The sequence below is a fragment of the Hylobates moloch genome, unplaced genomic scaffold, assembly GCF_009828535.3.
Source record: "Hylobates moloch isolate HMO894 unplaced genomic scaffold, HMol_V3 SCAFFOLD_19, whole genome shotgun sequence".
Lineage (NCBI taxonomy): Eukaryota > Metazoa > Chordata > Mammalia > Primates > Hylobatidae > Hylobates > Hylobates moloch.
The window spans coordinates 43,493,834-43,516,572 of record NW_026652294.1 but is presented as its reverse complement, the minus strand read 5'-3'; the positions used below and the strand labels follow the sequence as shown (position 1 = coordinate 43,516,572).

The 22,739-nt window shown below is 39.5% G+C and overlaps 1 protein-coding gene across 1 annotated transcript in view; it reads right to left on the bottom strand.

The window, feature by feature from the left end:
• The window catches only part of LOC116459029 (uncharacterized), a 224,300-nt gene that overhangs the window by 52,764 nt on the left and 148,797 nt on the right, over positions 1–22,739 (bottom strand). The gene's annotated exons all lie outside the window — the stretch shown is intronic.

The window sequence follows — 22,739 nt, the reverse complement described above, 5'->3', positions numbered from 1 at the left end:
CATTTAAACACACAAGTGCAGGTAGTGACTACTTACTGGACAGTGCAATTCTAGAGGGAAAGGACAAGGGGTATAAGATAGAACAACAGGGAGGAAGTTTAGTTAAGGGTGTTGCACAAGAAAGACGTTACATTTTATTTGAGACATAAAAGGTAAGAAGAGGATATCTAGGTAAAAGACATGGAAGAACATCATTAGAAACTGAAAGGAAAAAATGCATAGGCCTTGAGGGAGGAGAATATTGGACATCTACAGGAACTGAAAGAGAACCAGCGAGGGGGCAAATTGATGGAGGGCGAGGGCAGTGTAAAACAAAGTTCATTACCCAGTGGTATGGTTCAGGCACTCCAAATCCTATAACCCAGCATTAACTTTCTGCTGGGTTATCAGGGTTTGGAATGCCTGAAATCAGATTGAGCTCATACTACCCCAAAATATTTGAACAGTTTTATGGTCTACACGTATGTAAAAATGGATTATATGTACAATTAGCTTTGAAATAATGACATTTTCCCCACACTATGCAGCATGCTGCTAATGAAAAAAATTTAAAATATTGATAGGCTGTATTAGAAAGTAAAAACTTTATAGAGTAAGAAAGGAAGGAGGAGGCTAAGGAATCAACAATGAACTTCAGAATGAAAAAGAGATTTGGATTCAGGTCATCTTTTTTCTATTTTTACATCCTCTCCAGTGACTGATAGTGTTGCCTACTTTGTCAAATCAAAACCAGGCAACATTTTACTAAAAAGTGATCTGTGCTCCACTTATCCTATTCATTTGCACAGAGGACTTTTAGGGCAGAAAACTATTCTGCATGATACTATACTGGTGTATGCATTTGCCCCAAATCATAGAATGTATGACAGCAAGAGTGAACCCTAATTAAACTATGGACCTGGGTGATAGGGATGTGCCAATGCAGGTTCATCAGCAGTAACTAATGTGCCACTCCAGTGGAGAATGACAACAAAGGGTCAGGCTGTGCCTATGTGGACACAATGATGTATGAGAAATCTTTGTATTTTCCTATCAATTTTGTTGTGAACTTACAACTGCCCTAAAAATAAAGTCTATTAAAAAAAACCCAAAACAAACAGAAAAGCCAACTTTAGGGGTGATGGATACATTTATTATCTTAATTGTATAAGATACAATTTGTGATGGTTTTACAGCATATACCTATGTCAAAACTTATCCAATAGTATACTTTAAATATGGACAGTTTATTATGTTTCAATTATATCTCAATCAAAGTATTTTTTAAAAAGTGATCTGTCATCAAAATGGGCTTATACATATGTTCATTTATGAGGCTTTCATAAGCTGATCTCTGGATGTAAGGTGATAAAGGCAAGTGGAGATGCTGAGGCTCTTGTCCTGTTCAAAATATCTGTGGGCTGCTATGACTTGGGCTGGACAAGGACAGGGAAGAAGGACAAGGAATAAGCAGTGGAAATCAGCTTGTCCAGCTTCGAGCTGTGCAGTAAATTTCGGGCTAGATCACCAATGCAGAGTTCCAAGGGGCTGGCAGAGGTGTACTTGGGGCCAGATTCAGGGAGGGAATCTAAGAGCCCTGGGAGGAGAGGGCTTCTGTCAATGAAGTGTCTAGGTGCCGTGGCTCACTCTCTCTTGGCTGGGAAGGCCTGGCCTTGAACCCCTATTTCCTGCTTTTTCTACTCTTTCTTCATCCATTTAACTTAGTGGTTTTTTAAACCAAACTTGGTGGTTGTGAAGCAGGATATTTTCCAGACCTCATTCGTGGGTGGAAACTGGAGTGCATGGGTGCTGGCAGGGGCAAACTCCACTCACTTGCTGCTCCACTCCTTGTAGGAGGGGGAGCACAGGTGATCAGGTGCAGGAGCCAGGGTAAGCACTTTTCGGTACTGCCAAGAACGAACTCCATACTGGCCCCATGCCAGCATCTAGGGGAGGGTGCCCACAACCCCCAAAGCCCGAGAAAAAGAGTACCCTTTTAGCTTTGCCGTCTGCAGACAGCTTAAGTATTAACAGCTCAGTGGAGGGTCAGTGTGAGAGCCTTTTGCACCCACACTCGTGGCACCAAGTTCTTGTCCAGGCTCCAGGACGAATGAGGTCACAAGAACGAATTGAAGGTAGTAAATGCAGGAGATTTTATTGTTGACAGTGGCTCTCAGTGGGAAGGGGAGCTGAAAAAGGGATGGAGTGGGAAGGTAATCTTCCCCTGAAATCCAGCTGTCCCTGGCCAGACTCCTCTCTGAAGCTATACCATCAAGCTGTCCCTCTGAAGTCAAGCCACCTCTCTCCAACATCCAACAGTAGTCTCTGATGTCCAGCTGCTTTTCCTGTCTGTGCTGGCTGAGCCTGGGGTTTTTTATGGGCACAGGATGAGGGTGGGGTGGGGCACGGGTGGTCTTGGAAAAGGAAACATTCGAGCAGGAAAACAGGAATGTAAGTTCTCACTTTGGGCCACACTTCCAAGCTTGAGGGTGGGGCCCTCGCCAGAGACTGGCCCACTTCTGCCCAGAATTTCCCTGCCTCCTGTCCCTATCACTTGGGCTGTCACTTCTCTTGGACTCATTGAGAGTCCTGTTTGTCTCATGTATTCTCTAGAGAAACCAGTTCCCATTGTAGCAAATGCATGGTGGGCTTACTGGAGACCAACAGGAGGGTAAGTGTTTTCATCTTGAATTCCTAGAGGGTGGGAAATCTCACTCTCAGAAAACTTCCCAAAATAAGGTACATCCATTCTAAGGTGTTCTAAGTGGCCATTATTAATGATAAAGAAGGCTCAAATATAGTGAAAGAGAAAGAGTTCTTAGATTTCTCCACTTTGGCTTCAAGGCGCCTCTGTACATCTATTTTTAGTGCATCTAATTTTATAGAGATCAATGGCAGATCCAAACCTTAAACAGCGATGCAGACAGTTCTAAGGTAGGAAGGAAGAAAGGAGAGAAAAGGTTTGTTATGGGGCACAGAAAAGAGGAGAGAGGGAAGGAGCAGCTAAAAGGAAGGGAGGGAGAGAGTCAGATACTAGGTAAGAAAGTGGGGAGATGTCAGGGATGAGAAGAGGAAGAGACCGTGGGATACAGGCGGGGACGGAGGTGGGGGTGGGACTGGGAGCCAGACAGAAAGAGTGAGCAAGGACACAGAGTGGATTTGAGCTGATTCCTGCTGTCTGGCGTGAACTGCTCCTGTCTGCTGATGATGTGAAGTGGTTGTGGGTTCTTATCTCGGCTCTTTGAACAGCAATCACTTCTGGAGCCACTTAGAACAAATCTTTTCTTGCTTTGAGAAACGGCAATGTGCTTTTGTTTTCAAGCCTTGGAATATAAATTTTGAAGTACAGATTTATTTTCTTAAGGAATTTTGTACATCATAAAAAGAACAGAGACTTTTTTCAGGATCTCTGCACTGGCAGTTATTATACAAACGATGGTGGACAAATTCCCTGGACCCTGAGGAGCTGCCTCATAGTTATCCTTTGAGAGAGGTAGACAGACTGTTCTAGAATGCCTGCAGGCTGTCTGTAATTCAGTATTTTATTTTCAGTGTTCCAAGCCCTGTAGGTACAAGCTAAATCTAAAATTTGGGGAGCAATTACGTCTTCATTGTGTTAAAATGATGAAGGCAGAAAGGGCAGAAAGAAGTCTTTTGGGAATAAACCATTCACTGCTCCTGCTCTTCAACCCTCGGAAGGCCATCCCCTCCCCACCATGGCCAGGGGTGTAACTGTCTACACAGAGCTTCTAGACCCCACCTGCCCAGGGGTTGGGGCTGGGGCTGGGAATTCCACGTTCCCACAGTAAACTGTCAAGTCAGCGTTTCCTAAGCACGCACATGTATCACTCTGAAAAAAAAAAAAAAAAAAAGAAAAAAAGAAAATCCTAGCACTTTTCTCTGTAAGTAAGAAATGAAGACACTGAGGAGGGAAAACACCAGTATGGAAAAACAAACTTTGTTTTCCTCAGGTTACAAGGCATCTCCGTGTATGAAACAGAAATAAAAAATGTCAGAAAACACTTTCTGCTAGTTCAATTCAATTTTTGGAATTATCCTGACAATAATGACATTCATCAAACGGGAGGATAGTTTTTGGTTTTAGGCACTAATACTCAGTTTAAATCTGTCCTTTCTGAATAGGCGATGACATAATGGTCATAAATAACATCATATTTATTTGCAAATGCAGTTGTTTTTTGTTCAAAGGGATTCTGCTCATTTAAAAACATAAATCGAATGAGTACTTGGCTTCTGTCGGTAGTCTCAGTAAAGTACTACTGATAACACTAATGTAGTTCAGATAATAGTAATCATTTATTGTTTCAATATGTACCGTTTAAACATAACTATGTTTATAGGGTTGAAAGGAAACTTGGAAGCGAAATAATCCTCAAACGTTTGAAATCCAGTTGAAAAGACAAGATAAGATAGTAATTAATTAGTCGGTTAATTAATCAATTAATTCATTTGTGCACCAAATGTTTATTGCCAGACACTTTGTAAAGTAATGTGGATATGAGCAAAAATAGACTTGATCTTTGACCTTGGGAAATCTTTAGTCTAGTGTGGGAGAGAGACGGGAATCAAATAACCATAGCAACAGATATAAAATTAAACTGCGAGAAGGGCCTTAGCCTGTGTTATGAGAGTGTAAACTTGTAATTACTGCCTCATATTTGTATGAGGGTTTGTAAAGCTTTAAGGCATGAGAGTAGCGTTTTAACTGTTTCAGATGTGTCACAATGAAGGGGTGAGTTAATTCCTTTAGTAAACAAACATGTATTATTTTTAAAAATGCCTGTGAGATTAGAAGTCTAAGAGGTCATTGGAAAAGCCAGAGTCTGCATTTAGAGCAAAGGTTTGAAAGTGAGAGGGATCAGCATGTCCTCAAGGATCAGTTTTGCAGACGAAGGGGCAAGACGGCAACATGTGTGGCAAGAGAAGAGAAGGAATGCATGTGTGATAGGGCCAGATCATCAGAGGCCTTGAAGGCCAGGCTCAACTCTTGTGCCTAGAGTCTAAAGGTTCATGGTCCCCAAACCCAATGATCTCACATCACTTAGATAATTTTTTTTTAAGATACAGATTTCCAGGTTTCAGATTAACCTAGTCATTCTCAGTCTGGAGCAAGACACTTGGCAATTGCTTTAAAACATAGTGGATTGGCCAGGCGAGGTGGCTCACGCCTGTAATCCCAGCGCTTTGGGAGGCTGAGGTGGGTGGATCACAAGGTCAGGAGATCGAGACCATCCTGGTCAACATGGTGAAACCCCGTCTCTACTAAAAATACAAAAATTAGCTGGGCATGATGGTGCACGCCTGTACTCCCAGCTACTCAGGAGGCTGAGGCACGAGAATCACTTGAACCCAGGAGGCGGACGATGCAGTGAGCTGAGATTGCACCACTGCACTCCAGCCTGGCGACAGAGTGAGACTCTGTCTCAAAAAATAAAATAAAATAAAATAAAATAAAATAAAATCTGAGATGTAATAAGGCCAAAAGATCAGAAGGCAGCTGCCACTGACAACAAAGTTGTTGCTGAGAGTGAAGGCAGGCCACACCACACAGGGCCAAGTGTGGAAACACCTCAATCACTCAGGAGTCAGGGGAGTGGGGACTGTGGGCCAAAAGCTTTCTTGTGGTTCCTGCAGCAAGGAACAGGTGAGGCAGAGTAAGCAGATTCATGATTGGCTAATTTGGGTAATTTCAGTGGCTCTGGGGCACGGGGCTGTCCCTAGTTGTCTGGTACCTGGCCCTGAGGTTATTAGGTCAGGTGGAGAGTGGCCTGCAGTGTGAAGGCCCAATAGAGGAGGCAGTTGGTGTGTGGGCTCCGGATGGATTGGTGTGTATTTGAAAATCATATTTATTATACCTAGGAACTGGCTAACTCTGGGAAGAGCAGCCTTCCAGGGTGAGCAAGGCTCCAGGTATCAAAGCCTCAGAATACAGAAAATAAAAGGCATGGTTAATACCACAGTTTCTGGGGATATTTTTGGTTCTTACAACTAGTGGGGGAGCTACAGACCCCTAATGAGTGAAGGCCAGGACACTGCTAAACATCCTACCAGACACAGAACAGGCCCTGCCATGAGGAATTATGTAGCCCCTCGTCTCAATAGCTTGAAAGTTGAGAAACCCTGAAAATTTGCAAAGTCCCCAAGGACAACCCAGGAATCTATATAATTTTGAAACTCCTGAGAAGATTCAGAAGATAACTTGATTTGGGGATCACTGGTATAGACAGTTGGGAGCTACTGAAGGGCTTTGAGCAAGAAGGTGGTTTGGGGTTAAAGTTTCCGGGAAAAAAAAGTCAGATGCATTGATGCAGTAAATATACAAGAACATGGATGAAAAAGGGTGACATCAACTTTAGGACCACACAAACTCTGAGGCAGGAAGAAGAAGAATGGGATCAGTAGGGTGACAAATGAGGTTTCAACTTCATCTTTAAATTTTTGCTTCTTAATTAGAGATCCAAAGCAGATTTGGATAAATGTTATCACTTAATGATGTTGGAGATTGGGTACATGGATAATTATGATACTATTTTTAGCACCCCTCTGAATATTTGAAAATTCCTATAATAAACACTTCAAAAAGTCACACATATGGGACATCTAGCATTGACATAATAGGAGATAAAGAAGTTGAAAGTCCACAGAGCAGTGGGAGAAAAACATATTTTCTCATCAGAAAACTCATTCCATCTTTACACAGTTCTGACTGCGGAAAAGATATAGCTTTTCTGTATTTCAATATATGGAGAGGGCTACAATTGTCCCCAACTACTGTCTGATTTCTGAGTCTTCTGTGTTCCATGGTCCTCACTACGGAACTTCTCATACAGGTGGCTTGGTCCATGAGACAGGAACTATGTCTTATTTTCATTGTATCCACACAGCTTAGTACAGTTCTTAATCAATAGAAGACAGGTAATACATATTTATTGAGCACTAATCGCTTGGTAGTTTCCCCCCAACCCCTCTAAAGTGGTAGAGTTGCAGCCCGCATTCTTGGATGTTTTACCTAAGAAGTGGAATGTTCTATTTCCTTTCTCCCCTGAAAATGTTGAATCCCATTAGTGGGCAAAATTTCCCTGCATTCTCAGAATGACAGATTCTGAGAGTGAGTGGTACATGACATTTGGTACAAGAAATGTGTGTTTTGAAAGAATTAGCCATCTACCCTTTAATCATGTAGGGTCAAGGGATACCTCTTCTACGGCTGTAATTTATCTCACAGGACATAATGTATGAAAAGTGCTTTGCAAATGTTATATGAATCTAAGGTGATAGTTGCAAGTCTACTCTCATGTATCCCAAAGCATGTATCATGGTTGTAATTTCACATGATTGTTTCAGCGATGATTTGACTTGAGTCTGCCTTTCCTTCTACAATGTAAGCCCTGAGGTTTGCTCACTGCAGCATCCATCACATTTAGCACAGGGCCTGAGGAAGTAAAGTAGACTTAACAAGAAAGAACCAGGAAAAGCATATGAAAAACAGAAAGGATGAGAGCAGATGTCAAGAAGAATGCCTAAAATAAAATATGTAACAATAAAGACTATAGTCTTGAATTATAATTCTTAAATTTCAATTTTCCTTTAAAAATTCAATGCCACGCCTGTAATCCCAGCACTTTGGGAGGCCGAGGTGGGCAGATCACCTGAGGTCAGGAGTTCGAGTCTAGCCTGGCCAACATGGTGAAACCCCATCTCTACTAAAAATACAAAAAATTAGCCGGGCATGGTGGTAGGCACCTGTAATCCCAGATACTCGGGAGGCTGAGGCAGGAGAATCATTTGAACCTAGGAGTGGAGGTTGCAGTGAGCTGAGACTGCTCCGCTGCACTCCAGCTTGGGCCACAGAGGAAGACTCCGTCAAAAAAAAAAAAAAAAAAAATTGACTGCATGCTTTTCACGCAATTATTAGTTGGTACTCATTGAGCATTTTCTATATGTCAAATACTACACTATTTGTTTTAATTGTATTGTTTTATTTAATCTTTGAAACAACTATTAGAAGCACATATTAATATTATTTTTCTTTAAAGAAAACACATCTTAATCAAAATGACTCAGGAAAGTTAAAAGTAACATTGATAGTTAAAGCCTTACTCATAAACACTCAAAGAAAGATGGGTGCAAATATTTATACTGGATCAAAATGCAAGACACAAAATGTTACTTTAAAAAAGGGAATCATATTTCAAAAGGCAAACTTCACTATGAAAATATAACTCATACACATAACTAAACAACATCACCTCAAACTACACAAAGAACACCAATTAAAAATACAAGGAGAAATGAATAGAATCCCAGTAAAATAATTTACCACTCTTGGTTTTTAAAAGATACAAAAAGTCACGAATAATGAAGATTATAATGAATTTAAGTAAGAAAGCTAATGAAAGTACTATAATAGACCTTGGTAGTACAGACTTGAGCCCTAAAAATGGAATTCATTTTATTTAAAAATACACATTAAACATTAATATAAACTGATTACATATTTATTTACAAAATAAGCCTTAGTATATTTCCCAAAGCCGAAATTTTATAATAGCAGGATCTAAACGTACTGTGGTAAAAATATATATAAATTACTGATGCCAGTTTAAACAAAACAAACCCAACCTCATAAAATGAAGACAATGTCCTAAATAAATAGCTTTTGTATCTACGACAGGAAAAACTGTAATTCAGAATCACTTTGAAAATATTGATGAGAAGGCTCCTTATGAAAAACTATGCAGTGTTGCCACAGTTGTACTCACGGGCAATTGCACAGTTTTAAATATCTTATTAATAAGAAAAGATGAATATTAAATAAGTAACAAAGATATGAGAAAAGAATGGCATAATAACTGCTTTAGGAAAGCAGGAAAGAGAAAATGAAGAAAGAAGCAGAAATTCATTGGCAAAGAAGGAAATCTTAAAATTTATTTAAAATATCTGAGATCTGGACCTTTGTAGTATCATATCTGAACCAATAATATAAACAAACTTTACAAGTCTAACTAAAAATAAAAAAAGAAAAAACAAATATACGAAATTAGTTAGAAGAGAATGATGCTATTGATAAGAAAGAGTGTAAAAGTACTTCAAGAGAATACTGCGAGCCGCTCTGTGCTAATAAACTGAAAATCTCAATGAACGGCATGATTTTCTAGGAAAATATAAATGACCAAAATTGACTCAGGATGGAGCAGTAAACCTGAATAGAAAAAATAACTAGGGAAGACATTGGAAGTGTTGTCAAAGGCTTACCTCCAAAAATGGCTCTGGCTCAAATGTTTTTATGAACAACGTTTTTCCAAGTTGGAAGAACAGATCATTCTTCTGCTCTATAAAACTGAGAGGATAGAAGATCCAAAGCTTCCTCATTGGTTTTATGAAGCTATCCTAACTCTGGCTCTAAAATGACAACACTAGCACAAGAGAAGGAAAACACAAACTATCTTCCCATCTGTATAATCAGAAAGAAGATAGAAAGAAGCTGAATCTGATATTATGTCAAAAACATCATGTCCCATGGCTAAGTTGCATTTTTTCTAAAGAAAGAAAATTAGGAGAGCTACTATTAAAACATATAACATAAATAGGCCAGAGAAAAATATCATATAATCACCATAATAAAAATGTATTAGATAAAAATCAAATATTAATATTAGAAAATTGGGAAAAAGGTAATTCTTGACATGAGATAAAAAAAATCTATTTATTTTAAATCAGTGAAGAGAACTGTTTCACAGAAGTGTCAGATACATATCTTCCATCACTACAATTCTGCAACATTTCTTGGAAGTTCCAGTCAATGCAATAAAACAAACAACTCTAACAAGAGGGGTGGTCAATGGCGAAAAGACAAAGTTGTCATTTTCAGGTGATATATGATTTTTTTTTTCACTTTTTTTCCCTTGGAAAATCAAGATAGGCAGTAAAAATATATTCAGACTAGTGAGTTACACAGAAAGCTGGCTAAAAACAAAGTAAACAAGCACCAGCCACCACAACAAAAGCCACAAGAACTCTTTTAGACATTTCAAAAACCAAAGAGCATTTTTTAAGAGATTTTATTCAAGAAAATATACATAATAACTAGTAACAAGCTAAAAAATCAGGATCTGTGTAAAAAATGCTCCAATACATTATCAAGATATATTAAAAATGGCACAAAAGTGAAATAAATTTTATTTCTAGAAGGAAAGACATTAGTTATAAATGTAATTCTTTCCTAAATAAGATGTAAGTTTAAGATATTTCCCAATTAATTTCCTAATGATGTTATTTTGTAACTTGAAAAAGTGATTTTGAGGAGTATTCAAAAACGTAGAGGAATGAAGATGGATAATTGCAGGATTTAAAAGAAGAGTTCTGTAGAGACACTGCTAACAAGTTTATAAAATTGCAATAATCAAAACAATATGATAGTATCTAAGACAGATAAAGGCATGAGAGAAAAGGCAACCAAAACATATATGACAGAAGTAACTTTTTAAATAATTGGAGACATGATGCATTCATTAGTAAATATTACTGAGAAAATTGGTTAGTTCTAAAAACCAGTTATGTATGTTATAATGACAAAAATTACACTTACAAAATATACCCCAGATGGATCAAATATTTGAATGAAAAAATTACTACAATTATGGCTAAAAGAAAATATGAGTATTAAAGACAGAAGCAAGCTTAAGTAAAACTCTTTAAAGTAAGAGACAATTAAAAAATTAGTTTAGGTGTAGAAAAATTAAAGACATCAAAACTGCTATAGAATTAAATGCCAAGAACACATTGGGAATAACAGAATATTTATGATAGACAAAGCGTTACTTTTCTCACTATAGAAAGTATGTATGTATGAAAGCATGCATGTGTATTTATATGCTATTTATATATATTTATACACACATACCAAAGAGTAAAGGGCAATCACTGTTAACCAAAAATTGCCAGTTTACAAAAAAGCAAAGTTTTAACATGAAAAAATTCAATCTCTATAGTTATTAAATATACAAATGAAACAACCTATGTTGTCAACGTACCAAAGGTAAAGATAAAATATTTCATCTGTATTTCTCAGAGTGTGACATGAGCAGTCATAAACTATCCATGGGTAAAGCAACAGTGGGAAAGTGGGTAAAGCCACAGTCAAGGGTCATTAGACAGCTTCACTGGAGTTTGACTGGGTTGGCCCCTCCTTTTTATTTTCTGAGGGTGAAACTTTATTACCTAATTTTTCTGTGCTCCAATTTTCTCCTCTCTACTATGAGGAAAACAATAGTAGTGACCTTTAATACAAGAGTCCAGTCAGTCACAGGGCTCCCTCTGACCCAGCATCCTCACTTCCAGATGCTCTGAGAACTCCTGTGCTTGCTTGTCTAACTCACAGAGATCATTAACCAGAGGTGACACCACTCCAGGAGCAAAACAAAACAAAAAGCAACATGAAATTTCAACTCATTAAAATATTAAACACATGCAAATACAAAAGTAAATGAGGCCCCAAATGAGATAGGCTCTGAATGCAATTGGGCTAAAAGCTAGAGGTTAGGTTCTAATTCAGGCTCCACTAATTAGGTATGAGAATTCAACAAGTCACAAGACCTCACTAAGCCTCAGTTTCCTCATCTGTGAGATGGGGCTGGGGGCAGGAGATGAAGGTAATAACTAACTAATAATTAGTAGTTAGGTAATTAATAATTATGTCATTAACATAATAATGTTAAATATTTAAAATAGTGAGAGGGATAGAGTAAGTGCTCAGTAAATGTTAATACTTAAACAAAAATCTTAACCACTTTGAAGAGCAGTTTGGACATTCCTCAGAAAACTAAAAACAGAGCTACTACATGATCCAGCAATCCCACTGCTGGGTATATACCCCAAAGAAAGGAAATCAGTTTATCAAAGGAACTTCTACATTCCCATGTTTATTGCAACACTGTTCACAGTAGCCAAGATTTGCAAGCAACCCATGTCCATCAACAGATGAATAGATAAAGAAATTATGGTACTCATATACAGTAGAGTACTATTCAGTCATAAAGAAGAATGAGATCCTGTCATTTGCAACCACATGGGTAGAAATGGAAGTCATTATATCAAGTGAAATAAGCCAGGCACAGAAAGACAAACTTTGCATGTTCTCATTCATTGTGGGAACTAAAAATGAAAACAATTGAACTCATGAAGATAGAGAATAGCAGGATGGTTACTGGAGGCTGGGGAGGGCAGTGGTGGGGTGGGAGGAAGTGGGGATGGTTAATGAGTAAAAAATGTAGTTAGAAAGAATAAAACCTAGTATTTGATAGCACAACAGGGTGACTATAGTCAACAATTTAATGATACATTTAAAAATAACTAAAAGATTATATACTTGGATTGTTTGTAATACAAAAGATAAATGCTTGAGGTGATAGATACCCCATTTACCATGATGTAATTATTATGCATTACATGCCTGTATCAAAGTATCTCCTGTAACCCACAAATATATACACCTACTATGTACCCATAAAAATAAATGAAAATCTCACATGCATAATCTTTGATCTAGTAATTCCACTGCAATGCCTTGAGGAAATAATTTGGGATGTGTATATAGGTGTGTACAATTTAATTATTATAACAGTTTTCTTTTTTCTTTTCTTTTCTTTTTCTTTTCTTTTTTTTTTTTTTTTTTTTTTGAGATGGAGTCTCGCTCTGTCGCCCAGGCTGGAGTGTAGTGGTGTGATCTCCACTCACTGCAAGCTCCAGTTCCCAGGTTCACGCCATTTTCCTGCCTCAGCCTCCCGAGTAGCTGGGACTACAGGCGCCTGCCACCACGCCCGGGTAATTTTTTGTATTTTTTTAGTAGAGACAGGGTTTCACCGTGTTAGCCAGGATGGTCTCCATCTCCTGACCTCGTGATCTGCCTGCCCCGGCCTCCCAAAGTGCTGAGATTACAGGCGTGAGCCACCACACCCGGCTGATTACAACAGTTTTATTTACAATGGGAAGACGGTAAAAACAGCTTGAATTTCCAATGTTTAGGGCTTGGTTTAATAGATTAGGGCCCATCTAGAAACTGATAATAGGACACTATTAGAATTATGCACTCAAAGAATATTTAAAGGACATAGAGTAATGCTCACAATAAAGCATTAATTGGAAAGAGCTAAATTATATATAAAGTATAGGACGGGTGCAGTGGCTCATGTCTGTAATCCCAGTACTTTGGGAGGCCGAGGCGGGTGGATCATGAGGTCAAGAGATCGAGACAATTTTGGCCAACATGGTGAAACCCTGTCTCTATTAAAAATACAAAAATTAGCCGGGCATGGTGGCGCGCGCCTGTAGTCCCAGCTACTCGGGAGGCTGAGGCAGGAGAATGGTGTGAACCCGGGAGGTGGAGGTTGCAGTGAGCCGAGATTGAGCCACTGCACTCCAGCCTGGTGACAGAGCGAGACTCTGTCTCAAAGAAAAAAAGAAAAAAGTATAGTATGGACTTTATTTTCTGAATTAATAGACCTATATTTAAGATATATGTATATATCTTAACAAAAATGCTGTAAGTATAGAATTAAATATTAATTGTGGTTAGCTCTGGGTTGCAAGGTTATGGATTCAATTTTCTTAATATTTTCTGCATTTTTTCCAATTTTCAAATGCACATATTTTTATAATCTGGGGAAAACATGCATCCGTGATGTAGTAACGTTGTCACTTAGCCACTAACTCACTACCAGGAATGTTCTCCCTCTCTCTGCTCCGACCCCTTTCAGACTCAATTTCACTGCTATACTGCTTCCTTCTCCACCCAGTTGGGTGGTGGTGCCCAGGTTCCGCCATTCGCTTCTGTTGTCAGCAGAGAGCAGCCTGGAACAACAATCAGGCTGCAGTTGCTGTGGGTTCTTTGCAATATCCTCTTTGGCCACCTTTCCCATCAGCTCATCTGCTAAAAAGAATACCTAAATGTCATTTAATCATTACACCTAGCTCACTTACCATATATGGAAACTATGGAGTTAGTTTGGTAATACACAGCCCTGCCTCCAGGAGCTGGCAAGCAAGTGGAAGAGACTCGCCCAGAGTACCAGACAATGTTATATCACAGTTTACAAAGATGATGCCCACATTGTCTACCCCATGGCAGGTAAATGTTGACAGCACAGGGCCACCAGATTTCATAAGTAAAATACTGCATGGGACAAAAATGGCATGAGGCATACTTAAAAAATTATTCGGCCGGGTGTGGTGGCTCACGCCTGTAATTCCAGCACTTTGGGAGGCTGAGGCAGGCGGATCAACTGAGGTCAGGAGTTTGGGACCAGCCTGGCCAACATGGCGAAACTCCATCTCTACTAAAAGTACAAAAATTAGCTGGGCATGGTGGTGGGCACCTGTAATCCCAGCTACTCAGGAGGCTGAGGGAGGAGAATCGCTTGAACCCAGGAGGTGGAGGTTGCAGTGAGCTGAGATTGCACCACTGCACTCCAGCCTGGGCGAAAAGAGTGAGACTCCCATCTTAAAAAAAAAAAAAAAAAAATTCAAATGTATCTAAAATTCAAGTTTAACTGGGTGTCCTGTATTTTATCTAGCAACCCTAGGCAGAAATGATTTCCTCCATCTCCTCTCCCTATTCCCATTTCACAGATGAGGAAACTGAGACCCATGAGGTCTTGTGACTTCCTGTATTTTCATATTTAATCAGTGAAGCCTGAATTAGAACCTAATCTCTAGCTTTTAGCTTAATTGTACTTGGAGTTTGGCTCATATGTGGTCTCATTTACTTTTGCATTTGCGTGTGTCTCAATATTTGAATGGGCTCAGTGCAAGTGAATTTCTGTTTTGCTTCTGGAGTGGAGTCATCTCTGGTTAGTAGTACTCCGTCAATTAGACAAGCAGCCACAGGGCCTCTCAGAGGATCTGGAAGTGAGGATGCTGGGTCAGAGGGAGCCCTGTTGCTGAGTCGGCCCCTATAGATGGGTAGTACGCCTGCCCTGCTGCTGTTGAGAGAGCTCTTCACCACAGGTGGCTGTGCTGTGCACCCCACGGGAGAGCAGCAATTTGTGTGCAAATAAGCCTCGCAGTCTAAGCCCAACTGCTTAGGGTGCATGGACAGAGAAACCCAGGGCTCCCTGAGAAGTAACCCTTCACTCATACCTCCTCTCCAGAGCCCAGGGGGGGTACCTCGCCCAGCACAGGTGCCTGATTCACAAGCATCGAATGAGTAAATCAGTGCTTCCTGTTTAGCCAGAGATCTGGTTCCTGCAGTGGGCTCTACTCGACAGCATTCCTGGTTGGCCTGTGGCAGGGAGCAGGAGATACTTATTTACTGCTCCAGGATGAATTGCTTCACGGAGGGGCCTGAAGTGGCAGTCAGGGGGACTCCACCTTCCATAGAGACTCTGGTTGAATTCCAGATTTAACTCCGAAGAACTGAGTTTCAGGCATTTGTGCTTAGCCCACTTGACACATACAGGGGCAGAGCTATTTCATCACACCCTGTGTACTTATTGTCAGACATCGCATTATGGAAATCTACCAGACAGGAACTCACTCCCTTTCTCTGCTTTTCTCTCTGCTTTCTGGTTTTGTGAAGAGACCAGGCTCTGGAGTGCAGAGAGATCTCCACTGGTGCATCCGATCCAGCTGGACACCAGGAGGTGGTTTTGGTTGTACCTTTTCAAGTTCCTTGCCAGAGATAGCACTGGCTTTTCTTCGCTGGCTGCCCAGCTGACATCTTAGGCTTCTCTGGTGAAAAACAAGCATTTCAGAGTTGCCCAGAGAGGACTGAGTGTGGAGGTCATGGCCTTGTGTCAACCTGCCATGCTGGTTCAGGACCCACTCACCCCGGAGGTCCTCTGGGGGTTTCAGACACCTGCTCTTCCACCTTCCCTCCCCTGCCTATTCCTTCTTGCATTGGAAGAAGGGATTAAATGTCTGCCATACTTCAGTGGACAGAGCAAGGGTCTCCAGGCCCTGCTGTGCCTTGGCTGGTGTTGACTCCTCTGAATTCAAGTCCTGGCAGACAGGCGCCATGTCTTTGAGGGTTGTGTGTCATTTGTGGTACACAGACAAGGCTCTGGGCCAGAACACTTTTGCTGCAGGGATCCAAAGCAAATGAGAGGAAATCGAAGCTCCCTGATCAGCGAGGCCCATCTGTCTGTCTGTCTGTCTGTCTGAGCTCAGAGGTGGTGTACAGCAACCTCAGGGAGGCAACCAGGCTAGGGAGGGGGCGGGTCAGATCTTGCTAAAATTTCATAAGACGAGCTTTGAGAGATTCAGAAAACAGCTGAGTAAAACCCCCAAACCTATCGAGAGCTTTATGTTCATTAAAAAAGAGTTGTTTCTGTTCCTATCAAAACAAACAGTCGCTCCGGGCTGGGGCTCTCTTATGTTATTGTTAAGTGCCAGGATACTGTGACTTTTTGAGTAAAGAATTATTTTAAGATCAGCCCAAGGAGGTGTGGCTGACTTCAGTTGCAAACACAAATTTAAAACAGTGGGGTTCTTAGAGGATTTATGTTTGACTTTCTGCAGTTCTTAAACCGCTACACTTAATAAGTACTATGATGAGGTATCAGTTGTATGTTTCTCAAAACCGTGTTCACTGATCTGACTCTATCTCATATTAAACAAACAGTAATAGCTTTCAATAGTGTGGCAAAAAAAAAAAAAAAAACAGCAACAACACGTTAAACTATCCCTCTCTCTCTTTGACTCATTCCATGATTTAATTAGCACCTTGTTTTTTTTTCTTTTCTTTTTTTTAAATTATTATTATTATACTTTAAGTTTTAGGTACATGTGCACAATGTGCAGGTTTGTTATATATGTATCCATGTGCCATGTTGGTGTGCTGAACCCATTAACTCGTCATTCAGCATTAGGTATATCTCCTAATGCTGTCCCTCCCCCCTAATTAGCACCTTCTATGTGGTGTATTAGGCACCAGGATATAAAGCCAGATAAGCTATGCTGTCAACCTCAGAGTAACTTCTGAAGGGAGACAGACACATAAACAAATGCAGGGAGTGAAGTGTCAGAAATGCAATCCTGAAAAATCTGCCTGGGAACCATGGAACTTGTGGTGAGTTACCGATATGAATGCTCTTCCTTGCGTAGAAGTATTAGAAATAATGCATAGAATATAAAAAAAATTTCAGATCCATAGAAGAACTCATAGGAAATAAAGGAAATCACTAGATGCCAAAAGGAAAAAGAAGAAATTTAATATCCAAATGGTAAGAGTAACTGGAAACCTCAGATCCAAATGCAGAGCTTAGGGACTGGGAGCCTGGGATCCTAGCACGAGCTGGGGAAAGAACGCACAGCTTTATTCACTGCCAAGGCAAGGAAGCTAGAACTAGACCCCTCCATAAAGTGTGGAGTCTCCAGGAGGACCCTGCCAGGTAAAGGCTGTGACTCACTGGCCCAGCAAAGTGAGGAGAGGGCTCGCCTTCCACCTGATGCCTTGGATGGAAAAAAAAAAAACAAAAACAGCTCTTATAAGAAGTTGAAAGCCCTGTTCAACTTGTTATTATAGATTCAGGGTCCAAATTTACAGAACCTGTGCAGAAAATAAAAAGTATAAAAACCTGCCACCTGAGGAATGGAGCATAGAAACTGGTTCAGCAGCCATGAATGACAGAGGAGCCGCTGCCCAAAGGGACCCAGGATGGGTGGAGGGGTTTTGTAATGTGATCTGACTCACACATAAGAATGATCCCTCTGGGGGTAGTGAGAGGGAGGGAGCAAGGACAGATGGAGAGAGCTGCCAGGAGACCAACACACAGTTCCAAGTAAACGCGGGCGACAGCCCAAGCTAGACACTGCAAAGGACCGGCAAGGGTTCCTGCTCTTGGGTTTCGTCCCTGCTTCTTTACTCCTATCTTGAACACCAGATATCTTCACTCCCACTTTTGTCTGTACCCCTGGGTGTAAGAGAAAAGCGTTTTCTGCCCCACCCCCCAGGCCCATCCATCTTGTGTAAGCTGAGGCCCTTCTGCCCCATGCCAGGGCCACAGCTGAGCCCTGGTCTGAATGTCCCACCATCCAGGGGAACCTTCAGGCTCCTGAGTCCAGCCATGCCCACTACACCCTCTGGCCATCTGTAGGCTTCTTTTCACATGCTCTGTGCTTCCTCCCTCCTGAGCCAATCTCCCATCTCTCTCTCCTCAAAACCTTTTCACCCTACCATTTGGGGATAAAAAGCACAAAACAATACTTTTCCTGAGTACCAAGCTCCTCCACATCACCACATTCTTCAGTAAATATTTTCTCATGTCCGTGTCTTAAATAAGACCAGGCTCTCCCCCAAACGCAATTTCCCTCTGCCGCTCTTTCATTCTCCCACACCCCACACAGCTCAAGACCCAAAGGTGCCGTGTGTGTCTTCAATATGTGTATTACAAATATTTTAATTGCCTTAAAAAAGGAACACAGAGTCTCGTGTGAGGCAGGTGCAGAAACACACTTCAGCAGCCTGCACACACAGGCCGGGGTTTCTTGTCAAACCATGTGGCCACTCTCCAGATGAATTATAGTCAATATGAGTTCTCAAAGACCATTCAATTGCAGGAAGTGCTTGTATCATGAAATTTCTCTTTCAGATTTAATAAGCATATAGAATCAATTTCATGCACACTTAAGAAAGATGGAAAGAAGGAAGGCTTTCATTTTTCCTGGCAGGAAGGTTTTCAGGGTATCCTACAATTAAGTAACTGAAGCAATTTTTTTCTTTCTTCCTAAACATTACAAGGTAGAGGAACTATTTCTGCAGGTGATTTCTGCCTCCCACTCAGCTGACATGTTCCTGTGTAGCTGTTAATAACAGCTAAGGGCAACATAAAAGTCTCTATTGGAAATATATAAGCACGGTTGTCTTGTGATGACATGAGGATGATGATGATGATGATGTAATTTTTGAGCCAGTACCTACTAGGAGTCATTCCAAGTGCTTTATAACTATTAAACCATGTGGTAAGTACTATTATGGCCATTTTACAGTTAAGGAAACTGAGGAAAAGTCAAGTCACTTGCCCAAGAAAAGTCAAGGTCATATTACTGGGAAGCAATAGAGTTGATATTCCATTCCAGGCTACCTGATTCCTGAGAATTCACTCTTAACTACTACACTATTGAAAGTTAGCACAAAACATGGCATTGTATAAAAACATAGCAATCCAGATATTGTGATAGGTAATTATTTGTATCATTTTTCTAAGGGGTTTATGACTATGCATATTCCTACACTTGTAGGTTTATACAGGTACAAAACTAACTTTTGTTTTTTTTTTTTTTTTGAGACAGAGTCTCGCTCTGTTGCCCAGGCTGGAGTGCAGTGGCATGATCTCTGCTCACTGCAGGCTCCACCTCCCAGATTCACGCCATTCTCCTGCCTCAAACCTCCCGAGTAGCTGGGACTACAGGTGCCCACCACCACGCCTGGCTAACTTTCTGTATTTTTAGTAGAGACGGGGTTTCACCGTGTTAGCCAGGATGGTCTCAATCTCCTGACCTCGTGATTCACCCGCCTCAGCCTCCCAAAGTGCTGGGATTACAGGCGTGAGCCACCGCGCCCAGCCCAAAACTTCTAACTTTCTTGAGGAAGATAGGTGAGAAAATGGAGACTGTATTCAAAAAATGTCTTTACAAATCACAAGCTCTCTTGCATCTACTTTTTTCTTTTTTCCAACTTTCTGTACCTGGATTCTCAGCCATGCAATTGATGTGTCAGAGTTTATGGGGGTCTCCAGTTGCCAGTCGGTTGCCTCCTTCAGATAGCTGCATCTATTTGCTCCTACATATGTGTAGCTCAAGTCACCTGTCCTGTGAGACCCTAGCAGACATCTCCTGAGAACTTGGTTTTAGAAGGTGACATAACTTTATAATAAAATTGATTTTTGTTGGAAGAGCTCTTTGACTACTACTAGTACTCTTGCTCAGAGGCTGAATCCTAGTTTTTCAGGCGTTTTGGCTTGGGTCCAAATCAGACCTTCTGGGCTTTATTCTCCAGAGTAAAAGAAGCTGCCAGCACCAGCCTCTCTTCCCTCTTTGAGTAACCAACTTCGAATTTGTGTTTCTACTCTCTGTTAACAACTTTTCTGATGGCACAAGTTTAATATTTCAATACCTGTTGATAACAATGATTTCCTCTATAAGTGAAATTCTAATGTGGTAAAGCATCTGATCCAAATGCTCTGGTTTCCAGTGGGAATTGTCCTAATGGCAAATGATGTTGAATATCTTTCCATGCTTATTTCTTCCTTCTGTACACCCGCTTTGGTGAGGTGTCTATTCAAATATTTTGCCCATTTTTTTTTCTTTGGCTAGATGTTTTCTTACTACTGAATTTTGAGAGTTCTTAATATGGTTGGGATACAAGTTCTTTGTCGGATATGTGATTTTAAAACATTCTCTTCAAGTCTGTAGATTGTCTATTCATCTCTTAGTGTCTGTCTCAGAGCAAAATTTTAATTTTAATGAATACCAATATATCATTTTTTTTTCTTTCAGGGATTATGGTTTTGGTGTTGTATCTAAGAACTCTTCATCTAACCAAAAGTCATGAAGATTTTTTTTCTGTTTTTTTCTAAAAGTTTTATAGTTTTACATTTAACATTTACATCTATAATGTATTTTCAATTAGTTTTTGAATAAGGTGTGAGATTTAGTTAGAGATTTATTTTCTTGTATATGAATGCTAAATTGTTTCACCACTATTTGTTGAAAATACTATCCTTTTTCTATTGAATTGTCTTTATATCTTTGTCAAAAATCATTTGTCGATATTTGTGCGGGTCTATTTCTAGACTTTTATTCTATTGCATTGATCATTGTATCTATCTTTTCTCTAACACTACTGTCTTGATTACTGTGGATTTATAACAACATTTTTGAAATTGAAAAAACAATTTCTTTAACTTTAGTTTTCTTTTTTCAATATTGTTTGGTTATTCCAGTTCCTGTTCCTTCACCTTTTTATGTAAATTTTAAAAATCAGCCTGTCTATCAATTGGGATTTTTATCACCATTTCATGAAATCTAAGGATACCTTTACTTAGAAAAAAAGATAGAGCTAAATCAATAAACGCAATCTAAGCTGAGTGAGAGACAGAAAAAAAGATTGGAAAAATAGAACAGACTCTCAGGGCCTGTGGGACAATAATAAAAATCTCATGTTCATGTCATTGTAGTCCTAGAAGGAGAAAGAGTATGGCGTGGAAAAAAAATGGAAGAAGCAATGGCTGAAAACTTCCCAAGTTTGGAAAAAAAGAAATAAACCTAGAGCTGTAAGTGTAGAGAACCTCAAACAGAATTAATTAAAGAAATGAGCACTTAGGGGTATCTCAAGTTTCTGAAAACTAAAAACAAAGAAAAAATCTTGAAAGCAACCAGAGGAAAATGGCATACTACTTCTAACTAGAGGAACAAAGATTCGAATAAGAATATATTTCTCTTTAGAAACTATGTAGGCCAAATGGTAGTGGAAATTTTTAAGTGTTGAAAGAAAAGAACTACCAAGTAAAAAGTCTAGGTCCAGAAAAATTTTCTTCAGAAATGAAGGTGAAAGTAAAACATTCTTACATGAAGAAAAGTTGAGATAAAATTGTCAGGAGATCTGCTCTAAACAAATTGCTAAATGAAGCCATTGCAACTGAAGAAAAGAGATACTAGGAAGAAATTTCAAAATATCAAGGATTAAAAGAAGAGGAACAGAAATGGTAAATAACTAGATAAATAAAATAGATTATTTTTCCTCTTGAGTTTAAAATATATTAAATGGCTAAAAGAAAACAATGACAATATTGTCAGCTGGAGTATTCAATGTATATAGATATAATATACAAGACAGTTACAACATAAAAGGACCTACATAATGGTAAAGTTTTTACATTCCACTATAAAACTGGACAGTGAAAAAAGGTAAATACGTGGTAATCACACACACACACACAAAGAAAGAAATATATGTGTAAAATAGAGTAAAAAATACAGTAGGTAAGTTAAAATGGAATGCTAAATAATGTAAAAAAAAAAAAAACCCAAAAGAAGATAGGAAAGAGAAAAAGAGAAAATAGAGGAACAAAAACCAGAGACTAAACAGAAAACAAATAAAATAATAGATCTAAATTTAAACATAAAGAATTACACTAAATGTACATGATCTAAACATACAAACTAAACAATAGAAATTGTCAAAATATATTTTTTGAATGATCCAATGATGTGCTATTTACAAGACTCATTTGCAAAATAATAAGTAAATTAGGCCTTAATAAATAAAAAAGACATACCATAGACTTAAATCTAAGACCTGAAACCTTAAAAATTATAGAAGATAACATCGGAAAAACCCTTCTAGACATTGGCTTAGGCAAAGACTTCATGACCAAGAACCCAGAGCAAATGCAACAAAAACACATATAAATAGATGAGACTTAAACTAAATAGCTGCACAGCAAAAGAAATAATCAGCAGAGTTAACAGACAACACACAGAATGGGAGAAAATCTTTGCAATCTATACATCCAACAAAGAACTAATATCCAGAATCTACAAAGAACTCAAACAGATCAGCAAGAAAAAAACAAACAATTCTATCAAAAAGTGGGCTAAGGACATGAATAGACAATTCTCAACAGAAAAGATACAAATGACCAACACGCATATGGAAAAATGCTCAACATACTAATTGTCAGGGAAAATGCAAATCAAAACCACAATGTAATACCATCCCACTCCTGCAAGAATGGCCACAA